Source organism: Eulemur rufifrons, chromosome 16 (genome assembly GCF_041146395.1).
Source record: "Eulemur rufifrons isolate Redbay chromosome 16, OSU_ERuf_1, whole genome shotgun sequence".
Lineage (NCBI taxonomy): Eukaryota > Metazoa > Chordata > Mammalia > Primates > Lemuridae > Eulemur > Eulemur rufifrons.
This window is the reverse complement of record NC_090998.1, coordinates 48207874-48227135: the sequence shown is the minus strand read 5'-3', so window position 1 is coordinate 48227135 and position 19262 is coordinate 48207874. Positions and strand designations below refer to the sequence as shown.

The following is a 19262-nucleotide window of genomic DNA, read 5'->3' as shown; positions in this document are numbered from 1 at the left end:
TTAAAAGTTGTATCATCAAATCATCTTATTCAACTACTCCTTCTGTTGCATTTGAAATGTAATATGCATTTTGTTCACACTGAGCTAATCTTCAACAAAACCAAAGAGTGGCCAGAAACTGCTGATTAGAATGGGAGTGAGAGATAAGAGCTGACCTATTCTTGCTTCAAAATTATTCAATCACTTAATCTACATGTCTGAGTATGTGGAAACCTTTTTCTACCACTAAAATTCTTTCTCTTTAAATTTTTTCAAACTTACACATTTGGGAAGTGTAGAGAATAGAATAGGCGTGTATATTTTTATTAATTATGTAGAGATTGAAAGTTTCAATCATATAAATGACAGCCACAATATATTTTTCTTCTTTTTGTCTTGCTTAGGCTTTTTCTGTATCTGTCCTAATTTTCAATATTGTAGTTAACATAAAAGCTGATCTACTTACTAGAGCATCATTATCTTTACATAACATAATACATATTCTTCTTCTTTTTTGGAGTTTTAATAAGAATTTTTATTGTATCAGTGAAGTTATTTTTTTCACATATCTAATGGTATTAATTAGTGTTACAAACTATCTTCTATTAATAGTTTAGGGCACTGGTCCCAAACTTGGCTGCATATCTGGAGCTTTAAAAAAACGATGATGGCTGGATCCCGTCTCTTCAGAGATTGTAATTTAATTGGTCTGGGGTGGAGCCAGGATCTGGGGATTTTTAGAACTCCCCAGGTGGTTCTGACATGCAGCTAAGTTTGAGAACTGCTGCTCTCAAGGGCTAATCAGGTTTTCTTTAAGGAGTTCTATATTAACACACTGGTTTCCAATTTGTTTTCACATTGGACTCACCTGGGAATTTGCAACAAAATAATGAGGTCTGTGCCCCACCCTAGGAGATTGTGATTTAATTGCTCTGGGTGGTGGTTTGGGATTTGAAATTTGTAAAAGCTCCCGCTTGATTCAAATTTGAAGACAAGTTTGGGAGCCACTATGTTAATCTATAATTAAAAAAAAATCTAAATGATATTTTCTAAGGAAATCAGAGATTACATATGTTTGCAACATGTAGTCATCCTTGGAGGATATTAAAATAAGATATGAAATTCTTTTTTCCCTCTACTGTTAACATTATATAAGTGAGAGAATTAGAGGCACTCAGAATTCTTATTTTATGACATTTTTGTAGTGCACTTTCAATTTGCATTTACAGGTATGCTCCTAAGTATTAACAGAAGAAATGGACCTAAATGACCTTCACTAACAGTGTCTATAATCTATCTTTGGCAGGTAGGTAAAAACATGCATTTATTTTAGTGGGAGTTATGTGTTTGAAAGGGAAAAGCAAACCGTTCTTTTGTACAATTCACAGAAATATCTTTATCTGGGGTGGTAATATAGTAAGTGTTCTATTTTTTTGGTACTAGCGTTTGAATAGGGTTTTTAGGTAGGTGGGAAAATCATTTTCAAAGTACTAGTTACTCAATTTATGTCACCAGGTTATGTGTAAGACAGATCCTCTACTTCCTAATCATGGATTTGATTTGAACTATCTGCAATCCAGTTGACCCTAGTTTAATGTTACCTCCCATTTGCCCTCGGATATTTCTTGTATGATTCTTTCCCTTTGGCAGCTCATCCTGTTGCTCAGGTGTCTTCCCCAGATGACTAAGTGCTGGCAATAATCTTTATTTCCAGTGATCAGTTTGTTCTTAGGTACAAGTCATTTGACCTTGATCTTGTTCTGAAATACAAGTCATTCTTCTTATTGTTCTCCTTCCATTACAGATTCTTCATTCTGTACAGGTTTTAACTGCTCAGTCCTTTTCCCATTTCTAGCCTCAATTCATCCAGTCCGAATTCCCTTACACCATGCGTATCCATCAGGGTTTGCCTAAGAAAACAGAACTCACTCCGTGAATTCCAAATGTGAAGTTTTTAATGCAGGGACTTAGGGTTCATACAACTTTAGAAGGGTCGGGAGAGTGAAGTTATCACCACTTGGTTATATCTCCTAACTAAACTAATTTGAGGTCCTCCCTTCTTTTCAGCTTTTCTTCCTATATAGGTAATGCTGATGCCCTTGCCCAGCTGCTTGACTCATTGTTGCGTATAACTTCTATTTCTCTATTAAGTTCTCTCAAACTTCTATTTCTCTATTAAGTTCTCTCACCATGACAGCAATAACAAGATGTTGAGTAGATTCAAGAATATTGTATAATTTACCACTTTCTCTCTATTTGATTCCTACTAACCATTCAAGACCCAGATGACATTTCTGTTTTTTCAGTATGTCTTTCCTAATTCCCCTTCCCCGTGAGATTTTCAAATGAGTATTCTGTATCTTTGTGTCTTTGATTTCTACTCACTCTTTATTCTGCCCTGCTTTCTGTACCCTCCCGGTTGCTTTCCATTTCTAATTTTAAGTTCAATAGTGATCTATTTTGCTACGTTCAGTGATTTTTTTTCAGTCTTCATTCTTCTAGAACCAATGGGTCATTGAACACTGTGGATTCCCCTCTCCTTTTTGAAATCCTGGAGTGAGATGCAGATATTCCAGAAGTATTGTTTAGCTTGCTAGTTTTTTTTTTTTTCCTGTATAGAATGAATCTTTGAGGACCATTTTTTTCATCTTTAAAAATGATTTTTAAATTTTTCCTCTCTACTCCCAATGTGACCATTTTAGTCTAGATGTTTATGACTATTCTTGACTAGCTTTTAAACCAGTGACTCTTGTTTCTATAACCACTTTTCAGTGACTTCTCTCTCAATCTTTAATGCATGTTTGTTAACTAATCAATTATCTGAAAATAGTTCTTCTGTTATGTCATTTTCTGGCAAAAGAACTTAGTTTCTGTTATCACCAAAGTCCTTTGCCTATTGTAAAGTTCTTCAGAATTTGGGTTTGATTTGCCATTTAATTCTTAACATTATAAATTCTGTAGAAAAAATACTTCTTTTGGCCAAAATGATTCATTTCTCATATTGCAGATGTGTTCTTCCACCTTTGTTTATTTAAATCTTGCTTATCCTTTATAGCCAGTTTTGTTCTTATCACATTTAACAATTATAGCTTCTGACATTGTAGTTTTTCTTTTGTGACCATTATTTCTAACAAGTCCAATATTTGGGGAACAAGAAAATCAGGCATAAATTTCATTAAGAAAATTTTATTTTTCCATCAATTTTTAGTTGTTGACAAATTTTACCAGGTGAAATTTTAGCCATCATCATTTCTATTCTGATTTGATAATATCCACCAGTAATCTCCATTATCAATTGTCTAATTGACTGCTTTTTAAAATTTCTTATTTTTCATTCTTAGTGTCAGGAATAAAAATAAGAAAATTTTATTCAATACATATATACTTTTTAAAGAAGGAAGACAGAAATGTGGTGAACAACTAGGTCAAAATGGCAGGATAAAAATATTTTCAGGGTTGAAAATGGTAGAGTCCAAACTTCTGCTTTGAGTCAATGTTTCTTAGCATGGCTGTCAAGGTCCTTAACAGTCCAACTGTATTTTCCTTTCCCAACCTTTCACTGACCATGCATCTTTATTTGTCCTTTCTTTTAGCCATACTGAATTTCTTGACATTCTCTGAAAATGTTGCAACTTACTTTTTCACATACTTGTGCCTTTGTCCTCATAATTTCCTCTGGATGAAATATCCCTTTGTCTCCTTCTTTGCCTTGTGAATTTGTACTCTTCTACAAGGGCAAGTTCAAATGTGTAATGAATTCTATCCTTCAAGCTTAATGGATGTCTCCTTTCTTTGTATTGTTATATCATTATTTTTGAACCTTTTAAAAAATACTTAGCACATTACATTATCGATGTCTTCTCTATTAGACTGTGAGTTACTGGAGAGCATATGTATGTCTTTATTTATTTTTTACTCAGTACCCACTAGTTCTTTCACTAGAAATACTTATGGAGCATACTTTTTTACTCATTTCACTCTTACCCAATGAGTAAAGTGAGATTTAGGCAACCAGACCCAGGTCCGACATTTTTGAAATAGTCTATTAGTCACAGAGTAGTTCACGATTCTCCTATTTAGTCATTTAATATGTCTTTGGACTTAGCCTATGTTAAATTGTGACTTTTCATACTCTTTGTAGAGTCTCAGTAATGGATAATAGGCTCCAAAGTCAGAAAGAAAAAGTTTAAATTATATTTTTTAAAGAAATCTTTTTTCCCTTAAAATTGACTAGTGTATGAATATATTTTTCCTTAATAATATTATTTTTCTTAATAATAAATTATGTTTAGTCATAAAACATTCATTGATTACTTATGGTGACATTATTGTACCATGTCATAAAGATATTTCTTGATGAGGAACTTTTAATTTATTTAGAAGGGAAAGGGAAAAGCAAATAATACTTGTTCAGTGTTTCCTGTATGATAGTCCATGCTTTTTGTATTTCATATATATAATTCCATTTAATGCTCACAATCACATTATTTTATTGATAAAGAAATGTGGCTTGAAGTGGTCAATGAACTCACTCACAGTAACCTAGCTTGTGAGGGGCAGAGAAAGAATTTGCAATCAGTTTTACATGTTTTTAAAGTCAACACTGATTCTATCTTTACTAGAGATGATAACATCTTTCCTAGAGATGATAATATTACTAGAGGTATTATCGTCTTTAGTAAAGTGAGATTTTAGAGAGATATCAACTCTAGGGTGGGAAGATCTGACTTATTTTATCTCTCAGTTTCCTAATATAGTTGATTGGAATAATATTCCTCATCTCCACTCAATTGAATAACATTGTTTTAATGATTGACTAAGATAATGTGTGACAAATGATTAGCACAGTGACTGGAGCAGAGTAAGCTGTCAAAAATAGGAAACTATTGTTATTATTATCCTATTTAATCATAATACCTCCAAGAAGATAAGCAACCAAAGCAGACCTGCATACATTCAAACACAGCAAGCCCAACATGCTGAATGTGAGGCGTGAAACAATGGTGCTGAGATTGAGACCTGTGTGTATGCCACGTATTTTTATACAATGGTTTAAAATTAGCAAGCAGCTTTAATGTGCATAATTAAGTCATGTAAAATGTGGGTGGCTGAAGCATCAGCTTATTATACTACAATTTGTGTGTAGAGCACTAATGGAGCTCCAAGAAAATGGTGTTTGGCTTGAAGGATGGAGTGAGTTAGGGAAGATTGAGAATACTGACAGGGTTTTAGGGGAAGTGCTGGTAGAAGAGTATGGAAGCTTTGCTGTGTAGGCAAAATAGCATGATGGAAGGCCCAGACATAGAAATAAAAAGAAAAAAAATAAGGTCCACCCAGCAGAAATGAAGTTTTATAGTTTCATTTTCTAAATCTCTATTACCATCTAGAAGAGTAGCTAATGTGAGAAGGGGACAAGGAACACGGTTTTAATGTGTTTTAAGTGATAATATAGTGTGGTGATATCTGTTCAATGATGAATACCCACTGAACCAAGAAGAAGACCTCTTTAAGCGAAGGTCGAGCGCCATGACATTACCAAGCCTGAACCAAGATTGCAGAAACGTGGGACTGCAGACCTGTTTGTGAGGTTCATTGCTTGTGTGTCTATACTACCTGGACTAACTATAAAGATCTTTGTTGGAGCATGGATGACAATGGTGAATAGATCATCTTTATCTTTTTTCCCCATTCATTTAATTCTATGCAGAAGCACGGACTTCATAAATTCTGACTGTGAGTCCTTATCAGTCTGCTTTCTTCTGATATATTTTTTTCACTCTTCCTGCCACTATTCTTGGTTGCTTTTCATGTTTTGAGCTGAAATATTTGGTATTCCACAGGAGAATACTTCTATGAACATTATTGTGAATGGTTGAAGAAGTTGGTTCAACTTTCACTTCAATTTCCAGCACCTTGCATTATTATAGATTGAATGAATAATGCCAGCCTGCCAGTGCTTTTTGATATAGTATATGTGGTGTGCTGGACGCATTCAAACTGATAGAATGAACAATGGAGATGTAGTATGTTCTTTAGAATGAAATCATTTCACTAGATACGTAACGGGTGGTTATTACATTCTCTTTAGCTTACCCTTTACATTGAAATTCATGTGAGGACTTTGCATGTAAGGACTTTGACCTTCCCCTGGTATAAGACCTCTATGGAGCCAGGATAATTCCTGGTCTCTGTCATTTTTTGGGAGCAGGTCTTTAGGTTCTTCTCTGTAACCCCACTGGGCCTAGCACAGTGTTTATATATATTTAGCAGTGGTTAATTAGTGTCTCTTGATTGAATTAATTTTTGCCTAGCTCAGAAAAGTACAAATGTTGCTCTGAATAATTAATACAAAAGAATGTACACATACGGCCGGGCGCAGTGGCTCATGCCTGTAATCCTAGCACTCTGGGAGGCCAAGACGGGTGGATTGCTCAAGGTCAGGAGTTCAAGACCAGCCTGAGGAAGAATGAGACCCCGTCTCCGCTAAAAATGGAAAGAAATTATCTGACCAACTAAAAATATATATAGAAAAAATTAGCCGGGCATGGTGGCGCATGCCTGTAGTCCCAGCTACTCAGGAGGCTGAGGCAGTAGGATCGCTTAATCCCAGGAGTTTGAGGTTGCTGTGAGCTAGGCTGACACCACGGCACTCTAGCCCGGGCAACACAGTGAGACTCTGTCTCAAAAAAAAAAAAAAGAATGTACACATAGAAAAAGATACACTCAAATGTTACCTCTTCATTGAAGCGTGACCCACAAATAAAGATCAAGATGCTATGATGAAGTCTCTCTGCACTTCTCACCTTTAATTTGGAGTAATTTTAAAATTTGTTTGTCATATATATGTATTTTGCTTGTAGGTCAACTGCGATATTATTCAACACATGTGCATAAATTACTTAATACAATAGAATATATACATAGAGAAGATACACATAGAAAAATGACTGTTCCATTGGCAAAACACAAGAAATTTCATATTTATTCATGAAATCTCCCACTCTAGTATTGTCAATGTGTTCAGATAGTTTGAAACACCTCAGATGAGAAAGTAGGAAGATAGAAGTGTGTTAGCATAGCTGCAAGTGAGAGCAAAACAGGCTCTATACCAAACTCTTTGAGATGGAATTACAATATGTAATGTACATCTGCTTTCCTCTGATGCTGCTGAGCTCAACTCTTTTCCAGTTTAATTCTGTAAGTATTTATTGAACGTTACTATTTGCTCAGCCACAGATTTGATGATGTGGATGATTTTAGAGACATTAATACCACCGCATACCCATAAGGATAAAAACAACAACAACAATAGAAAATAATGAGTGTTAGTGAGTGCTATGGTTTGAATATGTCCCCTCCAAAATTCAGATGTTTTCAAAATTCAGATTGTTCAATGGCCAATGTGATAATATTAAGAGGTGGGGCCTTTAAAGGGTGATAAGGGTGATTAGGTGATAAGGGCCCCTCCCTTGTGAATGGAATTAGATCCCTTATAAAAGAGGTTCCATGCAGCCCTCGGCTCTCTTGCTCTTTCATCTGTGTTCCTCCCTCTGGGACATGCAGCCGCAAAGTGCCATCTTGGAAGTGGAGAGCAGCCCCCACCAGATGAGCAAACCTGCCAGCACCTTGATTTTGGACTTCTTAGCCTCCAGAATGGTAAGAAATTAATTTCTGTTCTTTATGAACTATCTAGTCTCAGGTATTTTGTTATAGCGGCACAAAAGGACTAGAACCGTGAGGATGGGGAGAAGTTAGAACATTTGTGCACTGTTGGTAGGAAAGTAAAATGATACAGCCACTATAGAAAATAGTATGGCAGTTACTTAAAAAATTACAAATAGAATTATCATGCAATCAAGTCATCCCATTTCTGGGTATATATCCAAAAGAATTGAAAGCAGGATCTTGAAGAGATCTTTGTATCCCCATGTTAACAGCAGAATTATTCATAATGCTTAAAAGATGGAAAAATCCAAGTGCCCACCAGTGGATGAATGTATAAACAAACTGTGGTATACACATACAATGGAATATCATTCAGCTTTAAGGAGGAAGAAAATTTTGATATATGGTGCAATATGAGTGAAACTTGTGGACATTACGCTAAGTGAAGAAAGCCAGTCCTAAAAAGACAAATACTGTATGATTCCACTTATATGAGATACCTAGAATAGTCCAATTCATAGAGACAGGGAGTTAGAAGAGTGGCTTCGCAGGGCAGGGGGAGATGGAGGAATAGGAAGTTGTTGTTAAATGGGTATAGAGTTTCAGTTCTGCAAGAAATGAAGAGATGTGAAGATTTTCTGCACAACACATGAATGTACTTCACACTACTGAACTGTACACTTAAAAATGTTTAAGATAGTAAATTTTATGTTTTGTGTATTTTACCATGCACACAAAAGACAATTAAGATGCAATTCCTGTCCTCAAGAGCTTTACAGTTTCTTTTTTGATGAGTGAATGGGGTAATACTTATTGAGTGGAAATCTACAGGATGAGTAGGAGCTAGCTAGAGAGGAGAAAGGAAAAAGTGGAGGGCATCTGAAGAGGCACATGATGACACTAAAAGATGTCAGGATAACGGAAGCTCAGAGGATGTGCTAGATGGACACTGGTATCAGATGAACCTGGAGAGGGAGGCAGGGTTCAGATTGTTCAAAAATTTCTAGGCTTATGGTGGATTTTATTTAGCCTTTAACCCAAAGATGTTTACTGAATGCAATTGAATGTATCTCTGATTAGGAGTTTCAAGTGCTGCACAATCCCATGCTATTTTCAGCTTCTAAGAGTTGGGGCCATTGATTGGCTTGCAACCTCATTTTTGTTCCTGCTTCACAAGTGCCATTTATAGCTACTCAAGTAGTAATAATTCCACGATATTGTCAAAGTAATGTTGGAAATAGTCCATCCCTAGAAATTGGACTTCTTACGTGTTGCTGCTGAGATTCAGTCTCTCTTGGACTATAGTGTTTAAAGGGAACCTGCTGCCTTGCTTCCTGGTTGAGTCCTTTCCAGTTATTCACCCAGCACATCTCTTTTCTCCTAGGACAGGGAGCTATTCCTGCCAGTTACCTTCTCCCAAGTGATTGCTTGCTTGCATGATTCTTAAGTATGACATTTTCCCAAATATTCTGTTTCTGTGCTCTGCTAATATGTTAATCTCTTTACACTGCTGTAACAAAATAACATAGACTGAGTGGCTTATAAATAATAGGAATTTATTTCTCACAGTTCTGGAGTCTGGGAAATCTAAGATCAAGGCACCAGAAGGTTTGGTGTCTGGTGAGGGACCTCTTTCTGGTTCATAGATGGCGCCTCCAGCTGTTTCCTCATTTGGTGGAAGGGGCAAACAAGCGCCCTTGGGCTTCTTTTATAAGGCCACTAATCCCATTCATGAAGGTTCTGTCCTTGTGATCCAATCACGTCCCAAGGGCTCCACCTCCTAATACTATTACCTTGGGTCTTAGGATTTCAATATATGATTTTTGTGGGGGGCGGTCAGGGACACAAACATTCGGACTGTAGCAGCTAACTTTTTGGATTTTTGGGACGCATTGATAATTAACCTTTGAACTCCTTTTCTAACTTCTTGATGGTAACCTAAAAATGTGTAAAGCACATGTGTATAACCTAGTGAAGGAAGCATGCATAAATTTCCAATAAAATCAAATTGCAATGAGTATTGTGATATAGTATGTAAATAAATATCTGAGCACATAAGAAAACCATCCTTACGGGGGGAAGTGGGACAAAATTAGAGAACACTTCATATAGGAAGTCCAAACATCATTTGGACTGAGGTTTGAAGGACGAATAGAATTTTGACGTGGAGAACAGAGGCGATAGAGAAAGAAAAATCTGGCAGAAAGAACAAAATGAGTAGTACTTTACATTGTGCCAAATACTTAGAACTCTTCAAATATTTGTTTAGTGAATGGATGAATGAATGAAGAAAAGTGTGGGATCAGGAAGGGGGAGGAATCAAAGATGACTTAATGTTGCTAACTTGGCTGAGTATGTGGCAATGCCAAAACTCAGGAGCCTGATGCAGGGGCAGATTTGGGTAGGATAAAAAGAAAGTACCATTTGGTATATGGTGAATTTGAGGTAATGGGCATCTAGTAGAGGTCAGAGCATTCTGATAGCCTTACTCAGATAACAAGTCATGGAAGGGAGATTTCTCACAGAGGAAAGATAGTGGGAGGGCAATAATTTGGGGGACTCATAAAAATCTAGGTTAAAATGGTAGTCTAAATTATAAATATAAATTATATATATAAAATTGAAGTTGAATGGTATCTCCTGTTTGTGGAGAAAACACTAGATCTGCTTATCTCAAGGAGACAACAAGGTAAAATCAGATAAATTCGAAGAATCCTACTGAGTAAAGTATTTGATGATACAGAAGAGATTCAACATGGAAAGACATTATCCTCAAAACCAACCAACCACATGGAGAATCTGAACTATTACCCTACTGTTAATACATGGTAAAGGACTAAAAGAAGTAATCAGTAGATATTCTTTACTCTAGCAAGAAATACCTAGAAACACTATCTTTATAACAGTGACAAAACTGTAAAATAATTAGAACTAAATTTAAAAAGAAGATATATGCCAAGAAAATAATGACATCTAATTAAAACCATGAAACAAAATTTGAATAAAGGGAGAGTCATATCATGTTCTTGGAGGAGGGAGGCCATATTATGAAAATGTCAACTTTCTCTAAATTAACATATATATTTAATATCATTTTATTTAGAAGCCCAACAGATTTATTTTTTAATTGGATAAAATGATCTTATAGTTCATTTGGAAAAATGAATATCCAAGGACAGCTAATAAAAGTGAAAAATGAATGGCAAGGAGGCATTTTTTATATCAGATATCAGAACATACTATAAAGCTGCTGTAATCAAGTCATTAGAAAAATAGATAACTACACTAGTAGAAGAGAATATAGAATAAGAATATGATAAATATGATGAATTAGTATTGACAAACATAGTGGCTTCAATTTCTTCTGGAAGAGAATAACAATGGATCCCCATCTTATACCATGTTCAAAAATAAATTTCAGACTGACTAAAATGTAAAAAGTAAATTAAAAATACATAAATGACTCAAAAAATATAGCAGTTAAGAAAATCTTAACCAAGACTAATAACCCTTTACCTACAAAGAAAAATGGAAGGATTTATTTAACCACTTAAAAATTTAAAACCTATGCATGGAAACCTATACCCAAGACAGAGTTGATAAACACAGAGCAGATGTGGAAAATACAAGCAATAGTGATGGTTAATACTTATATAAACAAGAAAATTAGCAAGACACAGGCAAACAATCTAAGAAAAATGGGTAAATCTTATGAATACATGATTCACAGAAAAGCAAATGTAAATATTCAACAAATATATGAAAGAATGCTCAAATTTACATGTAGAAAATACAAATTAAAGTAAAAACCAGATATAACTTTATAAATACTAGAATGGCAGAAATTAAAAAGGACTAGTAACACAAATTATTGGTAGGGATGTATAGAAAAAGTTATTCATATATTGATGGAAATGGGCCCTTTCAAAAGTCTTTGGAAAAATTTAGAAATTCAATGTTGGGAATTTATATCATAGAAATAAGAGCATCTACATATAAGCATAATAAATATTTATTATAGCATTTTTGTTCTGTCAGAAAACCAGAAGAGAAAGCACTCATCCACAGGGTATATCCATACTATGCAGCCATAAAAAAAAAAAAAAGGAAAGTGTTAGAGCTATACTGGATATCCTGGAGAGCTTTCCATGAGGTATTATTGTATGAGAAAAGAGAAGTTTAATACTTTGCCTCAATTTTAATAAATGAAAAGTAAATTCTATATATGTGTTTGTATACAACATTTCTGTGCACATTTAGATTTGTGTAGGATTATATGAGAAGATACCAAAGTACACACACCAGGTTGCTAACGGAGGTTAGCTGAGGAGTGAGGATGAAGTGCTTTTGTAGATGGAGGTTGGAGGAGATCCACAAAGAATAAGGGTTGCATCAACCCGATCTACATTTTCATCAGTGTCCTAGGCTCCTTCTTTCTGTTTCATCATCTTTAGCATGTGGCTTTAATCCTCGTGGCCAAAATAAACGTGCAGTATGTCCAGAAAGGAAGTGAAGGAAAGAGGCAGTGCATGTTTCAGAAAAGTGAAGAGATTTCCAAAACTATCCAGCAGACTTTGCCTTATGTATCGTCCAGAACCATGCAACACGCCACACCCAGCTGCAAGAGAGATACGGACTTTTAGCTGGATATATAGTGGCAGAATCTCTCCTTGACCACATTTTGGTCAGGCTCCTCTGAACCCTCTTCTCTATGAGGCCTTGACCTTGGCCTCTGTCCTGTCTTTGGCCTTCTCAGTCCAGTCTCGGCCAAGAGGGACACTAAGTCAGTTTAGCAATAATTCCCTCACTCTTGATTTTGGATCAACCTTGATATCTGATCAAGTTCTTCATCTCCCACCTTTAATGTCTGAGTCCTTGGCCTGCCTTCAGCAAGAATCTCCTTACTCTTGATGACTCCTCTTAGTAATTTTCCACCCACTGACTCCTTCACTGTGGAATGTGGCTATAAATCCCCAGATGTCTTTGCTGCATTCACGGTTGAGCCTGATCTCTCTCCTATATGGCAACAATCATGAATAAAGTCTTCCCTACTATTTTAACAAGCATCAGAATAATTTTTCTTAAACAATGGTCACTCTGGACAGAATTAGAGTTCTATTGGCTAAGAAGAGAAGGGTGGATAATGGAGAATTAACTAATTGTGTCTGTGACAGTCTGCTTATTCTAAAAGCTAATCATTTCCATTTCAAAAGCAGATGTTGATCCTTATGAGTTCCGAACTTACATTTAACTGCAGTCTCTGTCAATGATATACCTGGGAACTCAGTAAAAAGAAGCTTGTAAAACTTTCTAATACATATTTTGTAGGAGTATTATGAAGCTTTAATTAAGCTAATGGTTATAAAGTGATCTGAAGAAAGTTACTGCAAGTACATAATGCTTTGGTAGATAATGTGTGAGTAATTTCACAAAACCTGGAAAACTGTCAAGTAATTAAAGGCAAATGCACTGTCGATGCTGTTATGTGACTTCCCTTAGTGTTCACCAGAGGTTGACACACACATTGAGGAAAGAGCAGATCTCATACTGTTCTGAAATGGTTCTTGAAAAGTCCTTACTCCTCTTTGAAAATCACTCACCATCTGCTAGTAAAAGAATTGAGAGGGCTGCCTGTGAATTTAGCAATTAAATGTGCTAATACAGTAGCAGGAGAAAATGATTGTCACACCTGTTTTTTTTTAAAAAAAAAAAAAAACCAACAACAAACAAGACAAAATTCTACTACCACCCTTGAATTAAAAAAAAAAACAAAAAACAAAAAACAAAAAAACACCACCATCTGGTTTTTTGTGAAAACAAAACTTCAGATTTTTAAAAGAAAAACAAACTCAACTACATTTTCAGATATGATTATGTATACTGAAAATGTAGTCATTTTAGAATTCTCTTTCTTAGAAAAATTAGGGTCTCAAGGCAAAGGAATTATCAAACCAATAATTTACTGTGTGTTTTCCTTCCTTCTTTTGGATTTTGAGAAGATGGAGGAGAGGGAGAAACATGACTGTAAATGAGATGTTTTATTTTACTTTGTCAGTGAAATCCTTTATCCACCTACAAAAGATAAGGATTATGTTTTTTTCTCAATAAATATTAATGTATGGAAATTAGCATGTATAAAGCCAGTGAAGGAATATAATATTAAAGAATTCTTTATAAAGAATCCATTGAAAGAGAGTGCGATAAAGTGAAGTCTTTTGATCCTGGTTTAGGATACTTGAAAATTTATAGCAAATACAGGACAAAAGTGTTTTTCTAAAATCTAACTAGCTAGCACCTGTAAATTAAGCTATCTGATCACTGTTATTTATGTGTTATTGTCTCCCACTTAAATCTCATGCTCTTATCTTACAGAGAAAGTATATAATTGAGACTAAATTTAAAAATTTGTACATATTATGGAGTTATTTAAGTTTTAAAATAACTAAAATCATATCATGAAATTTGGGACATTATGAGAGCTTCCTGGTGCCAGGAAAATTGGTATAAATAAAATCACCATATGTGCTTAACTAATGGTTGGGTCATGTCTATCACTCTGATGTCCAGTGTGAAAATGATGTATCATTGTAAGTTAAGAAACTTGTGAGATTTATGAATTTCTATTTTTGTAGTCCTTTTCAGAAAAACTTAACCCTTCTCTTGATTGTGGGGTTTTTACACAGACTTAATATTTAACATTAACTTAATATACAACATTTTGGATAAACGCAATTTTTCTAGAAGCATCTATTGTATGACAATAAACAGGTTAATGTTGTGCATGAATTTTTCATCTAATTTTTATAGTTAATGTTTATGTTTACATTCCCCCCAACATACTTTCTCTCTAAGTTAAGCAATAAATGGCAGCTAGCAAGTTTATAATCCAGATATTATTTATAACTCTAATAATATGTGAAACTTAAGATTCACCCTTTTTAGTAAAGCTAATATTATTTCCAGATAATGTAGTCTACTATTTCAAGGCCCTCAATATATTCTTTCCTGGGATAATGATATGAGAGTATTCAGAAAGGGTTATAATATCTTACATTATCTCACATTATCTCAGTACCTGGTAAGCGTCTAAGAGTTATAAAATAAATGAAGACTTCAGATTAATAAATCTTTTCTGTGGTTTAATGATTTTGTGTAGGTCAATGAACCCTGAAATAGGGCTTGCTATGAGACAAAGTTCCTGAAGTCACAATATCTGTGTGGTACTGTAATAGCTAGAGATTTTTTGTGTGTTCTAGTTTCAAATCCTAAAGTTGCATTCAGGTACATGAGTTTCCCTTTTTGTACCAAATCGAGATTGCATCGAACACTGTAACAAGTAGCTCACCCAAATAGAATTAAGCACCATTTGGACAAAGTTCCATAAAGGATGCTGATTACCTGCTGTGTCTACTTTATGCACCAAGGTTATATTGTCTTATCAGCTTAAGTCCGCCCCATTGATATTTGGTATTCTCTAAGCAAGAATACCAAATGGTGTTTTTTTTTTTTAAAAAAAAAAAAAACTAGTAACACATTATACACATAAGAACAAATTTAACAAAGTATATCCTACTTTAATATGCTTTTTAAAAAATGCCTATGTAGTATAGTGACTTGTTATCTGTGAAATGTCCTATCTTTGTGCTTGATTTTTCACACTTTTCTCTGTCCTCTGTGTCAATATGACATGTGACTTTCTATGGTACTGAGTTTCTCTAACCGTGTCCTGGTGTTTTGGTGAATGAGCTACCTCCAGGTTGGGGAAGATACTGAGGCAAGCTCTTCCAGTTGTACAGAAATCATAAAACTCCTTGTTATAGCCTGTGTGACAAGAATCTTCCCTGCTGAAGCCACTGGTTAATAATCATACACATTATTTTTGTATAGGCTAAAATCTCACAAAATGTAGCAAATAAATGATAATTCAAGCTGTAAGAAATGTGAATTTCCCAGTGAGTGTTTGGCAGTAGTTATTAGTCTCAAAGAAAGGCTGAATCATAGCTGTATTTTGTTTGTTCTTATCCTACAATGTAACTTCACTGGAATTACACCTTTTGAAAAAGTTACTGTTTCTCAATCATTTTCTTGACTTGGAAGCCGGTGTTGACTTGTGCCTATTTTGTAGTAGATTTATGTTAATATCTTTTTCATTTAACTTTTTGTTACAAAGGCCTATAATCCAACTCAAATAACCACCTTAAAAATACAGATTAGGTAGCTTGTGGAAATACAAAGTTATGTTTTTTTATTTTTAGGGGAGTGTCATTTTTTTCCTTTGGAAAGTACAAACAGTGCCTTAGCATAATACTCTCAGGTGGAGGCAATAGGTTCTCAGAACATTGAACTGGTTAAATCTTTATTTATCATTTCTCTTCACCTCAAGAAGAGTCTTTCTTCATGGAGGAAATGATAAACATGAGGAAGAGCTGGGATGAAGAGATACTTCATTGTCTTGCCTTGAGTAAAGTTTTTTGACTTCTTACTGACTACTAAATTAAGCAGAAATCTTGCCAGACATTGGTCTTATGCTAGTCTCTCAGTACTATATGTTCCAGCTAATCTGCTCCTCTCAGCCCATTAAATATGCTCAGTTCTTCCAATACATACAACTCTTCTTTGCCTCTGATTATACTGTGTCTTTAGCATAGAACTCAATGCCCCCCTCCAATTGTCACAGTTCTTCTTATCCTTCAAGGCACGTTTTAAATGTTACCTACTACATGAAGCCCTTTCTCATCTCCAATAACACAGATATTCTTCCCTCTCATTTGGACTGCTAAAATAATTTCTTCATACCTCTCATTATCATGTATATTCTTCTTTATGTACTGTTTATTTGTGTTTCCACTTCATTATTTCCCATGAAATACTGTAAAGTTCCTGAAAATATAGGCTAGGTATTATTCATATTTAAGTATCCAACCAGCTGGAACTTAAGGCATAGTCACTTAATTAAGTGGTAGCTGTGTATAGATTCATACATCAAATAGCCCTGGAAGATTCCATCACATTAACCATTTTCTCAAAATTCACATCTACTCAAGTAAAGTTACTCCTGAAAAACATAACCTTGTGCTATCCAGAATAAAATGACATATTTAAAAATTGGTCTTGGTTCTCTGGGCTATTTTAACAGAATATATCTTTCTATTTTTACAAAATATAAAAGGAGAAAAATGATCTAAAAAATTTCACCTTGGGCACAAAAACAGGCACTTGACTCTTTATATGGCCACATATATAATCTCATATATAATCACATATTTAATCAGGAAGAACACCTGACTCAGACATCTAAATGATTCCTCTTAAACTCTCATTTATCTCATAAATTTTCTACAGCTTTAGATATGCAATTCCTAAGGCAAGAGAAAGAATCCTAAAGATTAACGAATTAGAAAACCATGGTGTAACTACATGAAGTATATATAGAGAGAGATAAAGATGTCAATTGCTTCTTTCTTTTCTTTTAATAGTGGAGGGCAAGTATCTTGTTTCTGAAAGTCTTTCTGCTTCCAGTGGGCTAAACTTTGTCAGTTCTTGAAGTTCATTATGTTGATCCCAGCAAGACAAGTATTCAATTATTGGAAATTGGGGGAAGAACAAGTTAAGTTAATTTCAAAAACTGGACCACAAGCACAGGGAATAAAAACATAAAAATGCTGAAATGGGCATACAAAGTGAATTGAGGGTGGAAAAAATTTGATATAAACCTTCAATATTTAATATTTTACTTTTTTATAATCTTTTTTATTGAAAGTTTCATTAACTTTTTTATCATTACCTTTTAGAGAGAGAAAAATAATTATTTAATGAACACACCAAAATATTGATTGACAGGTTGGACATTTTTACCTTAGAGAGTCTGCAGTGGCAAATGGGCAGCATAGATGTCTAGCTTGGCTCTATGTCCCTACTTCCTGTCAATCATCACCTAAATAGATGATAGCTTTTGCAGAGACTCAGGTCTAGACGTGTGCACACACAAAAACAGAAGTGAGAAAAAATGTGGGGGTATAAATGAAAATTATTTTCTTTGGCAATACATTTTTTTCACCACTTAGCCATCGGTAACACCAGGAAGAAGTAAAGTTGCTACTCTGACTTTGGCCATCTTTGGTAATTATATCTATCACTTAAAATGCTTTGCATTTCTTCCTCAAGTATGTATTAGTTAAGCTATATTTAACTTTTCAAAATGAAGTGAATATTGCCCCTTACAGAAACTTCAGACTGCAGCCTTAAACATTAAGACCAACCAACTTCCACAATAGGTGCACATAGTGATTAGTTTGGCAGAGATATGCTTTATTTTTTATTTTATTTTTTTTTTTTTTGAGACAGAGTCTCACTCTGTTGCCCAGGCTAGAGTGAGTGCCGTGGCGTCAGCCTAGCTCACAGCAACCTCAAACTCCTGAGCTCAAGCGATCCTCCTGTCTCAGCCTCCCGAGTAGCTGGGACTACAGGCATGCACCACCATGCCCGGCTAATTTTTTCTATATATATTTTTAGCTGTCCATATAATTTCTTTCTATTTTTAGTAGAGATGGGGTCTCGCTCTTGCTCAGGCTGGTCGAACTCCTGAGCTCAAACGATCCGCCCACCTCGGCCTCCCAGAGTGCTAGGATTACAGGCGTGAGCCACCGCGCCCGGCCAGAGATATGCTTTAATTCATAATTCTGACATTGTAAACATTTGAAACTAGGATGCTGATTATATCATCGGGATCCTAGTGTTGTGGTATATTTGAAGTAAAAAATTATTAGGTGACTATTAGAGCTGATGATAAATGACAACAATGAGACAATAGTGACATGGCTGGGCAGAAACCATAAAGATAAACAAACTGGCTATACCAGTGTAGTGTGGCAGAAAGCAGATTGGGCACGACTCTGATTAATACTGGTTGTGTGACCTCAGGCAAGTTGCTTAAGTTCTCTGGGTCTCAGTTTCTTTCTGTGTAAAATAAGGGAGGTAAATAATTGCTGGGACCCCTTTGACTTCTACCGTTCTATGCATTGGGCACCTGGGAATTGAGACTGCAGCAGTAAGGTGAATTTGGGGAAACAGTGGAAGATACTTTGGAGTTCAGGGCCTCTTTGCCCTCAAGAAGTACAGGTGTAGGTAATCCCAGCATCCTGTCTAAGGCAGATTTCCTTATTTCCTTTGATCAGTTTTTGACCACACACACAGCCAACTTTTTTTTAACCATTGAGATAGTAGTTGTTTATTTTAACTGCTACCATTCTAGCTTCAGCCAAATTTTTCTTGCTTGTCTGAAAAACATTACAATCGGTTTCCTATGTTTAGATTATTTTTGAAGTCCTAGACTTTTAGAACCAAAAACAAGCAGATAGCACTTCAGTGTACTTCCACAATTTATAGCACCTTCTCTTCCTTTTGTTTCTCATCCTTCTTTCTAGGCACTTTAAACAATAGCAAAATTAAAATTAGTTCACTGCAACAATTGCTTATCCATGAGACTCCCCTATTTATTTCCAAGATAAGAAAAGCCAAAGGCCAACCTCTAAAGATTTACTTAAAGTTGGAATATCTTTGGCAAGCCAAAGATTTTATTCTACAGTAAAATTGTAAAGTCTCTGACAGGAAAATAGTAA

General features: G+C 35.1%; 1 protein-coding gene across 1 annotated transcript in view; it reads left to right on the top strand.

The window, feature by feature from the left end:
• TAFA2 (TAFA chemokine like family member 2) overlaps positions 1 to 19262 on the top strand; it is a 385773-nt gene that overhangs the window by 180160 nt on the left and 186351 nt on the right. The gene's annotated exons all lie outside the window — the stretch shown is intronic.